At 42.6% G+C, this 18,373-nt stretch overlaps 1 long non-coding RNA gene across 1 annotated transcript; it reads right to left on the bottom strand.

Moving 5' to 3' along the window:
* Positions 1-6,028: 6,028 nt before the first annotated feature.
* LOC306971439 lies at positions 6,029-13,269 on the bottom strand. Its single transcript, XR_013793451.1, has 3 exons — positions 12,984-13,269; positions 9,038-9,134; positions 6,029-6,111 (listed from the first exon to the last, which is right to left on the bottom strand). It is a non-coding gene; the product is annotated as an uncharacterized lncRNA (long non-coding RNA).
* Positions 13,270-18,373: the final 5,104 nt, after the last annotated feature.

The raw sequence follows: 18,373 nt of genomic DNA, 5'->3' as shown, positions 1-18,373 counted from the left end.
AAAACAAATAAAAGTGTAACTATTGCAGTGAGGGTGAACAGGAGGTTGAGAATGGCTTCATCAGTCCCAGGCTGGCGGTGGATTCTTGTTGTTGTTGTAGTAGTGAGTTACTGAGAGCTTTCACTGAGGCACAGCTGTTCCCTTCAGCGCCCACACACATACTGCTGCTCCGTACACTTCCACACGCGCCGAGAGCAGATTCTTAAATCCATTAACCTCTTAACTCCCACCTCAACGGATCCCATTTTCTCCAGTTTGGGCTTTACCCTAATCAAAAAGCTTCTAGGGAAAAAAGCACCAAAAAAGTGACAAAAAAGTGACAAAAATTCAACAAAAAGTGACAAAAATGTAACAAAAATGTAACAAAAATGTGACAAAATTCAACAAAAATTCAACAAAAATTCAACAAAAATGTGACAAAAATTCAACAAAAATTCAACTAAAATGTGACAAAAATTCAACAAAAATGTGACAAAAATTCAAACAAAAATGTGACAAAAATGTGACAAAAATTCAACAAAAAATGTGACAAAAATTCAACAAAATTCAACAAAAATTCAACAAAAATTCAACAAAAATATGACAAAATTCAACAAAATTGTGACAAAAATGTGACAAAAATGTGACAAAAATTCAAACAAAAATGTGACAAAAATGTGACAAAAATTCAACAAAAATATGACAAAAATTCAACAAAATTGTGACAAAAATTCAACAAAAATGTGACAAAATGTGACAAAAATTCAACAAAAATGTGACAAAATTCAACAAAAATTCAACTAAAATGTGACAAAATTCAACAAAAATGTGACAAAAATTCAACAAAAATGTGACAAAAATGTGACAAAAATGTGACAAAAATGTGACAAAAATTCAACAAAAATGTGAAAAAAATGTGACAAAAATTCAACAAAAAATGACAAAAATTCAACAAAATTGTGACAAAAATTTCAACAAAAATGTGACAAAAATGTGACAAAATTCAACAAAAATGTGACCAAAAATGTGACAAAAAATGTGACAAAAATGTGACAAAAATGTGACAAAAATTCAACAAAAATGTGACAAAAATGTGACAAAAATTCAACAAAAATATGACAAAAATTCAACAAAATTGTGACAAAAATTCAACAAAAATGTGACAAAAATGTGACAAAAATTCAACAAAAATTCAACAAAAATGTGACAAAAATTCCAAACAAAAAATGTGACAAAAATGTGACAAAAATTCAACAAAAATGTGACAAAAATTCAAACAAAAATGTGACTAAAATGTGACAAAAAATCAACAAAAATGTGACAAAAATGTGACAAAATTCAACAAAACATGTGACAAAAATTCAACAAAAATGTGACAAAAATGTGACAAAAATTCAACAAAAAAATGACAAAAATTCAACAAAAATTGTGACAAAAATTCAAACAAAAATGTGACAAAAATGTGACAAAAATTCAACAAAAATGTGACAAAAATTTTACAAAAATTCAACAAAAAAGAAAGAAAAAAAAACATACAAAAGGTGACACAGCAACAACACGGAGAAAAGGGTCAGTTTTGTGGGTCTTAGCTTTCAAATGAGGTGTTACAACCGCCAAAAGAGGACAGAATGCATTTGGTTTAGGCGGGTGGTAAGAGGTTAAACTTGTGAGTTTTTGGACAGTTTCTGCTTGTCAGAATAGCCTCAGAGCTGCTGTATGGATGACAACTGCCTCCCACCCTCATAGATGTTTTTGCTTGTTGCTCCAAGGTTCTCAATAGGGCTGAGGTCAGGGGAGGATGGGGTCCACATCATGAGTTTCTCTCCTTTTATACCGATAGCAGCCAGTGATGCAGAGGTTTTCTTTACAGCAGGACATGGTGCGTTGTCACGGATGAAGATGAGGGATCCTAAAGGGGCCGACCAGCTCTCTCCCCAAAACACTGGCTCCGCCCCCTCCTTACTGACATCACAGCCTTGTTGGGACATGGTGGCCATATCACCAACATCCATCTGACATCTTTTCATACCTTAGACCAAGGCATTCAACTATTTCACGCTTTTCATCAGCAGAGAATTCCTTTTTCTTTCTCATATTGCTTGAAAATGTTGGTCTGCTTAATAATGTGGAACGTCCTTTTTCAGTAGTTTTTCCCTTAACTGGGTTTACATGAAAACTAATCACCATAGGCGTCTGAGATCGACGTCAGTGATTCAAAAAAGCCCTGAGACACAAAACCATCCAAGAGTTTCATCACAAACTTTCTTTTTTTTACCTTTTTGACACTGAAATACAATTTGCATAATAATATGGAGCCCAGTGTACACTTCCACACTGCTGACCTCTGTGTCCTCTCTCTCCCTCAGAGCCTCAGGAGGGATCGAGGATCGAGTCGGGCAGAGCGAGGAGCCGCCCTGTTTGACCCGCTTTGTGAGATCAGGGCTACACATTCAGGTGGTTTATTATTTCTAACTAAATAGTCTCTCTGGATGCGAGGCTGCTGTTCTCCCTCTCTCGCCCTTTAGGGTTTAGCGATGTCTTGCACAAAACAGTAAATAGTCTAAGAAAACATCAAGTACTTATCACGGGCCATGTCTATATGTGGCAATATTGAATTCCAGCCGTGATTGTGGGACAGCGGCTTTAAAAGATGGGAGAGCAGTGGTCTGGGTCTGCGTACAATTAATCAATTATTTGAAAGCCTTTTTCTCAACTACAAAACCAGTTTTTCCTACCCCAAAAGATCATTTTCGATATCTGCTGATAAGACACTATATCCAAAGTCATGGCGACTGGGACAAACTAAAAGCAAAGGTATAGAGCAATACTTCATCACCGTAAGAGAAAAACACTTGTCCCACATATACAAAATGCCGATGGGAAACCTGGGAGACACATTTGATGTTAGAGACAAATCGGAGCTGGAATTGAATATTATTATTGATGATGGAGGATGGAAGGACATGTGTGGGATCAGCCATAAAGGCATCAGTAGCAATTTATGGAAAGAATTTGACTGGAAAATAAAAATTAGATATTTCAGAACCCCTCTAATAATCTCTAAATGTTATAAAAACATGTCACCGTTATGTTGGAGAAACTGATCACACACATACACTTTGGGACGGCCCGGTGCTTTTTAAGTATTGGCAGGACATTCAACAGGAGATAGAAAATATCTTGACTGTCAAGATCCCAAAGGACCCAATGTTCTTTCTTCTTGGGATTATACCTGAAAAGATCCATGATAAAGACCAACAGTACATACTCCGCATCCTCTTGCTGATCCCGCGAAGATGATCACTGTTAATTGGAGGAAACCTTCTCCTCCAACAACGACAGAACGGACACAGAGACTCAAACAAGTCTACATAATGGAACAGCTGACCGCAAAACTGACTTATTCTCACAAAGATGGACCCCAGTGACACACTATTTGAAAATGTGAATGTAAAACCCTCTGTCAAAGTTGTATTTAGACATAAGATTCATACTTCATTTAAATAAACTTGAAACAACATCAAGTACAGCGAGAGGTAGGTTGTATTCAAGGAAACATCCGTGTTTGTTTGTTTGGTTTCTATCTAAGCGACTAGAATCAGGAAACAACACCAGAGAAATGAAACTAAATCGTATTTATACTAAAGACAAGCGCGTTCAGAATCTTCATCTACCGTCATGAAAACAGAACTTTCCTCCAGTGAAGGTTCTGCTCCTGACGCCGTGTGTTTAACCTGATGCTGTGACTCTCTGCCTGCCATGTAATCAGAGATATTTATTTATCTGGACGAGACGCTGCTACAAACTAATAATAACGAGAAGAAAAGCCTCCAGAGGATCTTAATTACAAATAAACAAACCCTTTCTGTTTTTAGTTTCTGAGAATCAAACACACAGAGCCGTCTCCGCTTCTTGGCGTAGCCCGTTTTCTCGTAGCATCGACACTAAATTCATCTTAAACCTCGTCAGAAAGCAGGTCTATCCCGGGATCAGGCTCTGGACTGAACCCGGACTGAGCCGGGACTTTACCGACGGCTAATTCATGAATAAAACATGTTCACACAGCGGCGTTCTTCCATCCTAAAGCGCCGGGTTTGTTTGGTTTTCGCACAGATTGAGTCGAGACAGAAGCGCCTGTCCATCTCCTCAGAGTCCCAGAGGAGCAGAGCGGGGGGAGAGAGAGGGGGGAGAGAGGGGGGAGAGGGGGGAGAGAGGGGGCTGCTGCTGCCCAGGAACAGGCTCCAGAGCTGAGGGAGAGACCCCAGTGAAAAATCATATTGTTTAAAACTCCGTGTGGACAGTGAGTTCCTTTAGACCAGGGATAGGCAACATCCGGCCCTCCAGCATAGAACCTTTGGCCCTCAAGATGATTTTGAGGAATATTATTCTACAAATCAGAAGTACTTTAATCGTTTTAGAGTTTAATCTTCCCACCCGCCTGAACCAAATGCATTCTGTCCTCTGTGGCTGTTATATAGGCCTGTGTGACAACTCATTTGAAAGCTAAGACCCACAAAACTGATCTTTTTCCTCACGTTGTTGCTGTGTTGTGTCACCTTTTTTTCTTTTTCTTTCTTTTTTTTTGTTGAATTTTTTGTCATTTTTTGTTGAATTTTGTTGATTTTTTTGTTGAATTTTTTGTTGAATTTTTTGTTAAATTTTTTGTTGAATTTTTTGTTGAATTTTTTGTCATTTTTTGTTGAATTTTTGTCACATTTTGGTTGAATTTTTGTCACTTTTTGTTGAATTTTTGTCACATTTTTGTCACATTTATGTTAAATTTTTGTCACATTTTTGTTGAATTTTTGTCACATTTTTGTTGAATTTTTGTCACATTTTTGTTGAATTTTTGTCACATTTTTGTTGAATTTTTGTCACGTTTCTTGCGTATATATCCTTGTTTTCTGTTCATTTTTTGTTGAATTTTTTGTTGAATTTTTTGTTGAATTTTTTGTTGAATTTTTTGTTGAATTTTTTGTCATTTTTTGTTGAATTTTTGTCACATTTTGGTTGAATTTTTGTCACTTTTTGTTGAATTTTTGTCACATTTTTGTCACATTTATGTTAAATTTTTGTCACATTTTTGTTGAATTTTTGTCACATTTTTGTTGAATTTTTGTCACATTTTTGTTGAATTTTTGTCACATTTTTGTTGAATTTTTGTCACGTTTCTTGCGTATATATCCTTGTTTTCTGTTCATTTTTTGTTGAATTTTTTGTTGAATTTTTTGTTGAATTTTTTGTTGAATTTTTTGTTGAATTTTTTGTCACTTTTTGTCAAATTTTGGTTCAATTTTGGTTCAATTTTTGTCACATTTTTGTCACATTTTTGTCACATTTTTGTCACATTTTTGGTTAAGTTTTTTGTCACGTTTGTCGCGTTTACATCCTCGTTTTCTTCTCATTTTTTGTGGCTGTTTGGTGCTTTTTGATTCGGGTAAAGCCAAACTGGAGAAAATGGGATCCGTTCAGGTGGGAGTTAAGAGGTTAAATGAGGCGTTACACCTATAGGCTGTAAGCTCCAGTTGAGAAGCTTTTAGATTTAGGTAAAGCTGAGCTGGAGAAGATGTGCTTGTTTAAGGCAGGGGGTTAAGTACTGTAAAAATGTGAGAAACTCTGTCAATGACTTCAAACTTTACAAACAGGAAACACCAAATGAGGTCATAAATGATGCTCAGCACTGGCTATGGTAGAAAATGGTGCTTTACTTTTGGCTAAAATTGTCCGGTTCGGCCTTTGGTCCTTTTACAATAAAGAAAATCGGCTCCACCAAGAAAACCTGCAAACGACCCCTGGTTTAGACGACACCGAGTTTCTTTTCATCAACCTTGAACAAAACCAACAGCAAAAGTTGTAAAGAGACGCTAATCCTACGGTATGAGGCTAATTACACAAAAATAATCAAAGTCCTGTCACCTCACTGCTTCACTCGACTCTTCAAAGATCTGCTTCCACTCTAATGGCTAAACGAAGGCATCAAAGCAGTAAAACAGAATCCACCATAAAACAAAGCCAGCATCAGCAGCAGCAGTGACGAGGTGATTCGAGTGTTTAAGTGAACGCACCTTTGATGTTGTTGAGGACGTCTTTGAGCTGAGCGAAGCTGTTGAGGAGCGGGTCCTGCTCTTCGTCCTGACAGAGACACAAATGGGTCAGTACTTTAGAAGAACAAGAGCCAGATTCAACAACAGACCTCAGCGGCAGCCGAGCTTTAGAGAATCGAACGCCCTTAACATGAACGAAGCCTCATCAGAGCATCTACATTCTCAACGTGAACCTGCTTCCTACAGGAGAACACCGTGAAACTTATGGTTTTCTGGCCAGAGACACCAGGGGGAGATGAAAGACCCCCCCCCCCCCCCCCATTCATCCCATTAACACCTGTATTACCCCCAGAGGGACAACGGAGAGGATTTATTAAGGTAAACAAGTTACTTAGTTCTGCTTTAAAACTCTGATCTGACTGAACTCTTTCCAATGTAAAAAAGTCACCATCACTTTCGGTTCTGGAGAAATCGGCCTTTTCTTCGACATATAGGGCCCAATATATCGACATCGGGCCCTAGAGCAGATGTGTGCAGTCACGCTTCTGTCAGTCTGTTCAAGGGGAAACTGTAGCTACAGATTTGTTTTTGGAGGATGTGACAATACAAACAGTAGCACTACCTCTGGGTGCACTACAGTTGCACCCAGAGGTTCCGCTAGACTTTTTTTTCGTCGGCCACTTTGGTCGGCTGGGTCATAAAATGTCGGCCATTCGCAAGAATTACCGGTCATTAAAAAATATATACATTATGAACGTGGCTTATTATCAATAACAATCTACATTTAGACAGAGCTACACGAGTGCTTCAGTGGATTCCAAAACACGGCTATTTCTAATTAAAGACTGACATGAGAAAAATGTAGCAACAGCGAAAATCCAAACATGAAGTTGTGCTCGTGGAGACGGTGGAGCAGCAGGTGTCACGCGGATATACACCGCTCATATGCACTTCAACTCAGACAGAAAGTAGTCGATATCTACGAGCCTAACGCTGTCCTTATCCAGGTCTGACCAGCTGCACAGCGAGGGCGGGGCTGTAGATGCCCTTCCGAGCTTTTACCTGGCTTCAGGTGTAAAATAGTGATTAAGTCCCTCACCACTGAAATATTGTGGAGAGACAAATCGACAGCACTAAAGTCACAAAAGTCAGTCTCGAGCGATTCAAAACGGACCCAGCTCTGCTGCGCTTTAGAGCGGCTCCAACACCGGTAACTGAGCCGAGGCGTCTGCGCAGACTGACCGAGGGAAGCGCCTCCAAACCCGGCCACTCTGAGCGGCTCCAACACCGGTAACTGAGCCGAGGCGTCTGCGCAGACTGGCCGAGAGAAGCGCCTCCAAACCCGGCCACTCTGAGCGGCTCCAACACCGGTAACTGAGCCGAGGCGTCTGCGCAGACTGACCGAGGGAAGCGCCTCTAAACCCGGCCACTCTCTGAGCGGCTCCGACACCGGTAACTGAGCCGAGGCATCTGCGCAGACTGACCGAGGGAAGCGCCTCTAAACCCGGCCTCTCTCTGAGCTGCTCCAACACCGGTAACTGAGCCGAGGCGTCTGCGCAGACTGACCGAGGGAAGCGCCTCTAAACCCGGCCTCTCTCTGAGCTGCTCCAACACCGGTAACTGAGCCGAGGCATCTGCGCAGACTGACCGAGGGAAGCGCCTCTAAACCCGGCCTCTCTCTGAGCTGCTCCAACACCGGTAACTGAGCCGAGGCGTCTGCGCAGACTGACCGAGGGAAGCGCCTCTAAACCCGGCCACTCTCTGAGCGGCTCCGACACCGGTAACTGAGCCGAGGCATCTGCGCAGACTGACCGAGGGAAGCGCCTCTAAACCCGGCCTCTCTCTGAGCTGCTCCAACACCGGTAACTGAGCCGAGGCATCTGCGCAGACTGACCGGGGGAAGCGCCTCTAAACCCGGCCTCTCTCTGAGCTGCTCCAACACCGGTAACTGAGCCGAGGCATCTGCGCAGACTGACCGAGGGAAGCGCCTCTAAACCCGGCCTCTCTCTGAGCGGCTCCAACACCGGTAACTGAGCCGAGGCATCTGCGCAGACTGACCGGGGGAAGCGCCTCTAAACCCGGCCTCTCTCTGAGCTGCTCCAACACCGGTAACTGAGCCGAGGCATCTGCGCAGACTGACCGGGGGAAGCGCCTCTAAACCCGGCCTCTCTCTGAGCTGCTCCAACACCGGTAACTGAGCCGAGGCATCTGCGCAGACTGACCGGGGGAAGCGCCTCTAAACCCGGCCTCTCTCTGAGCTGCTCCAACACCGGTAACTGAGCCGAGGCATCTGCGCAGACTGACCGAGGGAAGCGCCTCTAAACCCGGCCTCTCTCTGAGCTGCTCCAACATCGGTAACTGAGCCGAGGCGTCTGCGCAGACTGACCGAGGGAAGCGCCTCTAAACCCGGCCACTCTCCCAGGAAGAGCCGCTGCGGGACAGCGCGTCAGTCTGACTGAACACATGCGCGTTTCAAGAATATCCTAATCAAACGTATCAGCTGCTGAGTTCTTTACACACTTATATAAAAGTAAATGTACCTGTAGTTTGCCGTTTTCTTGGAAAATGTGACGAAGCACGAAGAAAAAGCGTTACATATCCAGACAGCGATGATGGCGCTTCGACTGCGCTTTGTAAAACGGGCTAAAGGCGTAAATCTAAACTTTTTTGATATAAATATTGAACCTTTTTTAATATTTAGGCCTGTCTCGAAAACACTTTGTTATGTTAGTCACTGACTTAGGTGACATGTTTAATATATTTTTCTATATTCTCTCTCCATATTTTTTTTTTACTGTCGGCCAATTTGGCCGATGGACATAATTTTTACCGGCCATTTGCTTTTCAAACCGGCCAAAAGCCGGCTACAGCCGGCTAACGGAAACCCTGGTTGCACCACAATTCAGCGGTAACCACAGCTTCTAAAATGTCCTTGGTGAAACCCGTTAACCCCTAACTCAATCGTAAAAGTGAGAAACCCTTCATTCCTGTGATGTGTCTGCGTGAGGTCTTACCAGAGGAGTGTGAGTGTTCCACCGCGAGTTCCTTTTGATGGCTCCCACCACCAGCCCCACCTCGCCCTGGACGATGTAGACGCTCCGCTCGATCATTCTGCAACAGGCAAAGCAAGGAATCTCTATGAAAATCCAGAGGGCAGTTTGAATACGACCCTAATCTCATAATTCACACAGATTTAGGAAACAAAATAAAAGGCAAATAGAGATTACGTCCAGGCGGTTTGGGATTCACAGAGGAGGATCTCCATGTCATGACTCCACAATGACTCTGCGGAGGAGGACACAGCGTTTGAATAAAAGGCTGGAGGATGTGGGATTAACCTGGAGTCCGTGGAGCGTCCCTGGACCGTCCCTGGACCGTCCGCCTCCGATCCAGGTTTGACCAAAGGATCAGGCGGCAGCGACTTAAGATCTCACAGAGAACGGAGCGGGCGTAATGTTTTCAGAGAAGATTCAAGAGGAGAACTTGGCGCTGCTGCATAATTCAACATGATTCCAGAAGACGTTTGTGTGGAGGAATAACACGCTTTACGATGTGGTGTCGTCCATCATGGCTGAAGAACAAGACTGTGGATCTGTCAAAGAGAAGACCCCATGGTTTATTTATCCCGGCTTCAGAGCGCGGTGTTTATTGGTTTGTTTTGGTTGGGACGGTGCATGTTAACCTCTTAACTCCCGCCTGAACTGAGAGGATCTTTTTCCTCACGTTATCAGATTTTTTTTCCATCATTTTTTTGTTGGGTATTCAACTCATTTTTGTAACTTTTTTGTCATTTTATGGTCACATTTTTGTAATTTTTTCGTCATTCCTTTGACATTTTTTTGTAATTTTTTTGTCAAATTTTTGTCAATTTTTTGTCAAATTTCTTTGTCAAATTTTAATCACATTTTTCGTCAATTTTTCGTCAATTTTTGTCAATTTTTTGTAATTTTTTTGTCACATTTTTATCACATTTTTGTCATTTTTTTCACATTTTTGTCACATTTTTGTATTTTTTTAATTTATTTTTTTGTCAAATTTTAATCATATTTTTGTCATTTTTTCTTCATTGTTTGTCAATTTCTTGTGACATTTTTGCCACAATTTAGTCACATTTTTGTCACATTTTTGTCATTTTTTGGTTATTTTTTTGACAATTTTTTGTAATTTTTTTGTAATTTTTTTTCAAATTTTTATCACATTTTTGTCACATTTTTGTATTTTTTTAATTTATTTTTTTGGTCAAATTTTAATCACATTTTTGCCACTTTTTCATAAATTTTTCATCACTTTTTTGTCACATTTCCATCATTGTTTTCGTCTCAGTTTTGTTGCTATTTTCACAGCTTTTTCCAGAAGCTTTTGGATTGGGGTAAAACCAAACTGGAGAAAATGTGCTCGGTTCAGGTGGGAGTTAAGGGGTTAATGAACAAGCCACACCGGATTGTAGCCGGACCGTGGCCTCTGTGTTGTATATTTGTATGTTTAAAGTTGCAAGTCTTCACGGAGGAACAATCCTAGTTTGTGAACCTGTTTACAAACAATGGCAAGAAAAACTATTCTGATTCTTGGGCTAATTTCCCTCCGTCGTCCCCCATGTGCGCTCTCAATGACAACGTGGGGGTCAGGAACTTCTGGGGAGTCACTGGTCACTGAAGACAATACTTTTTTACCTTTCAGACATTACTTTTGATGTATTTTGGATAAACTGGGACAGCTGGTCTGCACTCTGGTTGGCCCTCATCCGATCTGTGCCAACCATCTCAGACCACCAGACCTGTTCATGAAGACCAATGTATGAGGTCAGTCGTACGCAGCAAAAACTACCATGGATTCTGTTGATTGACGCCGCTCGCTGCTTAAGATCTGCTGTGATGAACGGAGGAACGGTCTGGCCCCGATCGTGGTCGTCCTGAACAGATTCCCTGAGGTTCAAGCTGGTAATTGTTGGAGCAAAAGCCAAAACAACTCTACGGGAGACTTTCTTTTTTTGAAAGAAATCGCCAAAAATGATCCAGTTATTCAATATGTCTTCTCTGATACATTCTTTGTGAATGCAATGCTAGGGCACATCTTCAGTGACTGCTCTCACAGTCCTCTCCTCTTCCACTTCTGCTCTAATCTGGACCAGGTGCCGTCTTTCTTTCCCCTGGGCTTTGGAATATTGCAATAATCAGCAGCTGAACACCTCCAAGACAAAGGAGATGGTCCTGGACTTTAGAAGGTGTCGCCCATCTCCTCAGCCTGTGACCATCAATGGCGAGGAGATCGAGGTGGTGACCTCCTATAAATATCTTGGGCTACAGGTGGATGAGAAGCTGGACACTGACCAGCTCTACAAGAAAATGCAGTGCAGACTCTACTTCCTGAGGAGGCTTGCGTCTTTTAAGATCTGTAAGTGCTCCAACTGTTCTACCAGGCAGTAGTGTCTAGTTCTCTTTTCTATGGTGTTGTGTGTTGGGGGGGAACATCAGACAGAGGGACACTCAGAGACAAACTAATCAGAAAGGCCTCCTCTGTGATTGGGGCCGATCAGGACTCTGTCGTGTCAATCTCGGAGAAGAGAACCCTGGAGAAGCTGCTCTCTGTGATGGACGACAGAGACCACCCCCTGCATGAGCTGGTGATGAAGCAGAGGAGCTCCTTCAGTGAGAGGCTGCTCTCTGTGATGGAAGACAGAGAGCACCCCCTGCATGAGCTAGTGAAGCAGAGGAGCTCCTTCAGTGAGAGGCTGCTCTCTGTGATGGACGACAGAGAGCACCCCCTGCATGAGCTGGTGATGAAGCAGAGGAGCTCCTTCAGTGAGAGGCTGCGACAGGCTCGGGAGCTCCTTCTTGCCCAGAGCGATCAGGCTGTATAACAAATCCTTGGGTGGGAGGGGCTAAATGGGAGTGAAATGTTTTTTTTATAGAACCTCTATATTTTTATACTTATAAATGATTAATATATTTATTCTCTGCACTGTTCTAGTTATTTTAAATTTGATGTTTGCATGTGTGACTTGATCGTGCAGCTGATGAACTGAATTTCCTTCGGGATTAATAAAGTATATCGTATCGTATCGTAATCATAGTGACATATTAAGCTATTTTGTTTCTTCATCAACATTCTTAAACCAGGACAAAAATGAGCCCAACGTGGAAATAAATGAGGAAAATCGGAACTAAATCTGGACTTTTGCACATTTTTAAGTTCTTGTTTGTGTCTTGGCCACGCAAAGACCTCAGGGATTCTGTGGAGACACTGTTGCTTCTGGGGAACAATCATTACGCCATAACAATAACCTGCCAATATATCGTGCAACCCTAAATGAATCAATGTGAGGACGGTCATGACAAGCCTGTATCATGTTGCAGCTTGATTTAGGATCAATATTAGAAGGACAGAAAGATCTGGACAATGAGAAAACAAGAGCCAAAACTGAAGTGAAATGACCTGGTGCAATCTCTGACCCTGGTCACACTGGAGAAACAGAAAGCTAATCAGATCCAACCGAGGCATTCCAGTCTCCACAGCTCTGTCACCAGGAAACACAACTGTGACAGACATGTTGGATGACACATTTAAGCACAAATGCAGAAAACAAACACACAATCACAACTTCTGATTCAAAAGGCAAGAGAGAAATGCTAACGAGATGTCACACGCTTTCTCCTTTAAACTACCACAGATTTGCAAGCAGATAATACAATAAGTCCTAAACATGAGGAGGGTGTTGCTAAAAGGTCTGACAAAGAGTAGACAAGCTTTGAACAAGGAGATCATGAGCGTGTTTCCACAATGACCAAAACTGATGGATGCTGAGAATGAAAATGCTAACGATGTGTCAAAACACTCGCGTTTAAAACACTCTAAAACGGGCTTGTTTTTAACTATTTAAGTTGTATCTGGTGGGGGATGTGTTAATGTTTGCTGTCAAAGGGCAGACATGACGTGGAAAAGTGGAAAAGTCATGAAAATCACCTGTTTTTCAGCTGATGGTTCGAAGATGGAGCCCAGCTGATGCTAACGTTAGCCTAGCCTAGCCTGGCGCTAGCAGGAGGCTAGCCGGGCCGACGGTGACCGGGAATAAGATGAAGTTCTGCCTTTTTCGGTGAAGTGTCAGGGCCGCAGGGGAGCTGGGGCATCAGACGGGGAGACAGAGGGGTGCTGGCGGGCTGCGGGGCTTTTAGCGGGCGGAAAACGGCGGCATTCTGCGGGGAAACGGGCTGGAAACGCGGCTAGCTGCTGTCACTATGCTCCAGGTGAATCACGGGTTGCCAGATACGACAGTTCCAAGTTTAAAGAGGCAAGAAACTCCTGTTTTGTAAAGAATAACTCAAAATAACGTTATCTACCCCACAGCTTTCGAGTCCAGGTAGGTTAGTCCTACTTTATATTTGTTTAAAGCATCAAGATGAGTCTATTTTTCACAGAGCAACATCATTTTTTTGTAAAGTTGTCCACTTCATCGCCTATATATTTGCTGTGGAGGATTAAAAACGCCTTGACTGGAAACAAAAGTACAAATACAATATATATGACATTCTCATATTGACATTTTTTCATTTTGGCGTAAAAATTGGGTTGGAAGCAAGGCCGGATTTATGAAGGGGCCTACAGGGGCTAAGCCCAGGGGCCCGGGAGGTGGAAGGGCCCCTGGGCTTACGGAGAAAAACGCGTGCTCTGGGCGGGCTGTAAACTAGTTAAACGAGTGAGTGAGTGAGTGAGTGAGTGAGTGAGTGAGTGAGTGAGTGAGTGAGTGAGTGAGTGAGTGAGTGAGTGTGTGAGTGAGTGAGTGGTTGGTGGTGGTCGGAGGGGCCGATGGCGCAGACTGGTTGCCTCGCTTCCGTCAGTCGACCCCAGGGCAGCTGTGGCTACAATAGTAACTTACCACCACCGGGTATGGAGTGAATGAATAATACAATGTCTTTGAGTGTCCAGAAAAGCGCTATGTAAAACCGATGCATTATTATTATTTATTATTAGTTCCCTCTCTCTTTGCAGACTCCCTCCCTCACAAGGATTTTTTTTTACCCGAGAATAAAACCAGGACTAAACCAGGACTAAACAAGGTCTGAGCCATATGTATATATACTGTGTATGTACTTTTTAAATATGCCCCCCCACCAGTCTGGCAGTAGAAAAGGTTCTTCCGCTCAAATTGGGTTCATTATGTTAAACTGTTTTTTTCTTCACAAATTTGTCATTTTTTTAAAACTAATACTATGTTTAAGATGTAACTTCTGCATGTTTAATAAAAACAAATCATTCATTCATCCTTTCATTGTACAGAGAGAGAAATCTGACTGACATACAGTATAAGTACAGATGTTGTTAAGGTGCTGTATAAATAAATATTGATTGATTATGGGGGGCCCTGAAAAGACTTTAGCCCCGGGCCCCGTTTTGCTTAAATCCGGCCCTGGTTGAAAGGTATTTTACTTATTAATTTACAACTAAGCAATAGAAAATAGAAACCTCCTTTACCCCATTATAGAGGTCAGGCAAATAAGGGAGATAAAGTGTTTTCAAAGTGTTTTCTTGCCTCACAATCAGCACAAATGTTAAGAATCTTCTCCGAAACCATCCCGTTAAAATCACACCACGCCACATCCAAAACTGTGTCTTCAACTCCCCCAAAGCGAAAGGAGAAGAACCCCTGAGTGGCTGTGAAGACTCGGACCTGGCAACCCTCCTCGGGTAAACACACTGACGTGGAAAAGGCCTGCGCTCTCAACCCACCGCCGTGACGCACAGTGACGCGCGATGAATGACGGGCGGAGAGAGAAAAAGCGACGATCTCCGGCTTTAAATCTCAAAACTGCGCGATTCCAGATCCTGAAAAGCAAAAAAAGGAAGATCGATCTGACCTTTGGCGTCACGTGCGGGTTTGAGCAGAGACGTGTCGGGGGGGAAAGTAGTGTTTTATTGGGTGAAAGTGGGAGGGGCTGGTTTGGTTGGACACGTTGGAGTCCGTTCTGTAACTTCTCCCTGAGGCAATAAACAAATGATGATCAAAGGAGAGGAGCAGGTGCACGTTCCCGGCCCTGTCATTAGCTTTATCTTTATTGTATCGGCAACTGAAGCCAAATGACTCGACAACAATGGCATTATTATTATTTGATCTGGCACTCCATGATGATGTTTGGAAAGAAACAGATATCAGTGAATTAAAGAGATTTTTCTACTGTCAGAGGTGGTCAAAGTGCTTCATTACTTGAGTAAAAGTACAGATACCACTGTAAGCCACTTTTCTGTGTTGTGGCTATAAGGAATGGAAGTATGCATCACGGTTTTATGGTGCTCTCATTGTGAGAACAGAAAAGTGGCTTACATGCTTCTTCCCCCCCAACAAAAAAGGGGGCGGACTGGGACTTAAAAACGGCCCTGGACTCTGACCAGTCCGGCCCAAATTAGCGTAAATGCGCACAGCACAAATACATATTGACATTACCAAAATCTAAAAGCTCCTGAACTGGAGAGCAACAGTGTAACGCCTCATTTGAAAGCTAAGACCTACAAGAGTGATTGCATTACTTTTGTGGCTTTGTCATTGTGTTTTATCACTTTTTTGTGGCTTTTTTGTTGTTTTTTTTCATTGCTTTGTTGCTGTGTTTTTTTGTCTCTTTCTTCTTGTTGTTTTTTTGTCACTTTTTTTTGTTTTTTGTAACGCTGTAATGTAATTGCTTTTACGGCATATTTTTGTCCCGTGTTCATCCTCGTTTTCGATTTTCTATTTTGGCGCTTTTCTTTTGAGCTTTTAGATTTGGGCAAAGCTCGGTTAAGGCGTGAGATAGGAGGTTAAGGAGAAAATGGAGAGGTCAAAACACAACAAAAAACTATAGAAAAAATGTGACAAAAACACAACAAAAAGCCACAAAAAAGTAATGAAAAAACAACAAAAATATCACAAAAAATGGGGCGACTTGACAAAAAGCTACAATCACTTTTGTAGGTTTCAGCTTTCAAATGAGGCGTTACATTGTTGATCTCCAGTCGAGAAGCTTTTAGATTTGGGTAAAGCCCAGTGTAAAACAACATGAATCTAAAAGGAATTCTGTGGAGTATGGTGCACCACAAGGTTCAATTTTGGGGCCGTTATTATTTATTATTTATATGAATGATTTTGCTTCTGTTTCTACGACCGCCTTTCCCGCTCTTTTTGCTGATGATGAATAATAATAAAAAGCCGGACTGGGGAAAATGCACTCGTTAATGTTAAGGCGGGGGGTAAGAGGTTAAAATATGTATTTGTGGAAGTGTCACAATTACGCTGATTTGGGCCAGGCTGGTCAGAGTCCAGGGCTGTTTTTCAGTCCCGGTCCGCCCCTGGTCAGAGGTGGTCAAAGTACTTCATTACTTGAGTAAAAGTACAGATCCTACTAGTGAAATATTACTCCTATAAAATATTCAATGAAGGTTGAAGTGTGGAACGTTTCGCCTCTTCATCCAAAAGGATTCGTCAGCTCACTAAGGTTCAGCTCAGCCCACAGCTCAGATAAAGTCCAGGGAGGAGTTCAGCTCGGCTCAGCCCCTGCCCTTTAGCTACTCTCACCTGTGGGGAAACTCCTCCCTGTGTCTTTATCTGAGCTGAACCTGAGTGACTGACGAAGCCTTTTGGATGAAGAGGCGAAACGTTCAACACTTCAACTGCAGAGGACAGAAGAAGACTCAAGAACCTTCAGTGAATGTGGACAACGCCTGCACGACTGGGAGCCCACACAGACATACGGCAGTAAAAGTAAAAGTTGCTCTGCTTAATCTTTTAACTCCTGCCTGAACCGAGAGGATCTTTTTCCTCACGTCATCAGATTTTTTTTTCCCATCATTTTTCTGTTGGGTGTTCAACTCATTTTTGTCATTTTTTCGTCCATTTTTTCGTCCATTTTTTCGTCAATTCTTTTATCACATTTTTGTCTTTTTTTTGGTCAAATTTTTTTTCAATGTTTTCTCGCTTTTTTGTCACATTTCCATCATTGTTTTCGTCTCAGTTTTGTTGCTATTTTCGCAGCTTTTTTCCAGAAGCTTTTGGATTGGGGTAAAGCCAAACTGGAGAAAATGTGTTTGGTTCAGGTGGGAGTTAAGGGGTTAATTATTACTTAACCTCTTAACTCCCACAACAACCAAGTGTGTTTTCTCCAGTTCAGCTTTACCTCAATGTAAAAGGTTACAGACCAGTTAAGTGAAATAAACGTGCAGCAGTGCTACTTATATAGTTTTACTTCCCGATCCACGCACACCTTCTCCGACTGTTCTGAGGCGACACCAGGCCAGCTCGGAGACAGAGTCCCTCCAGTCTTCCCCGAAGCCTCCTCCCAATGGGACATGCTTAGACACCTCCCGAGGGAGGCGACCAGGAGGCTCTGGAACAGATGCCCGAGCCTCCTCAGCTGCTCCTTTCCACGTGAAGGAGCAGCGACTCTACTCTGAGCTCCTCCTGGGTGACTGAGCTCCTCACCCTAAATATAAGGGTGCGCCCAGCCACCCCGCGAAGAAAACTCGTTTCGACCTCTTGTAGAACATCAAGAACATACAGTACATACAGTATATCCAGAACATCCAGAACATCCAGAACGCTGCTGCTCGAGTCCTGACCAGAACTAGGAAATACGACCATATTAGTCCAGTGCTCCCCTCCTGGAACCGCCACCTTAACGTGGTGGAGGGTTTGAGCGCCCGAATGATCCTGGAGCTCTGTTGTCGGGGGTTCGTGCCCCTGGTAGGGTCTCCCAGGGCAAACAGGTCCTATAGATGACGGGTCAGACAAAGAGCGGTTCAGAAGCTCCTCATGAGAGACCAACAGGCCCGGTTAGAACCATGAGGCCGTCCTTCTGTGGACCCACCACCTGCAGGAGGAGCCATAAGGGGCTGGTGCAATGTGATATGGGCAGCTCCAACTGGTGCCCCCACGACCCGGCAACGGAAAAGTGGAAGAAAATGGATGGATGGATGGATGGATGGATGGATGGATAGTCCAGTACTCCGGTCTCTGCACTGGCTTCCTGTCGCTCAGAGAACAGAACTTGTGGGATCAGGTGGGGTCTCCTGGTGGTTCCAGAGTTAGGACTAAACTGAGGCTAAAGCTAAAATCTGAGACAGATCTCCACTCTGACAATGTTCAAATCCAGGCTGAGTGTTAGAGACAATGGAAATCTAATCACCACAAAAAGTTCTATATCTATCTATAATTGTTTATTTTTTTTATTTATTTTTTTTGCTGTTTTTGTTTATTATTTCACTATATACGTATTTTCATGGAAGTTTTGTTTGTTTAATTTTTTTTTACTGATATTGGAAATGAGTTGTTGGGTGTAGGTGCACATGGTGGAAAAAGACAAAAATGTGACAATAAGGTGACAAAAATGACAAAA

The sequence above is a fragment of the Gobius niger genome (genome assembly GCF_951799975.1).
Source record: "Gobius niger genome assembly, chromosome: 12".
Taxonomy (NCBI): domain Eukaryota; kingdom Metazoa; phylum Chordata; class Actinopteri; order Gobiiformes; family Gobiidae; genus Gobius; species Gobius niger.
The sequence above is the reverse complement of the archived record's forward strand: the minus strand, read 5'-3'. Positions and strand labels throughout refer to the sequence as shown.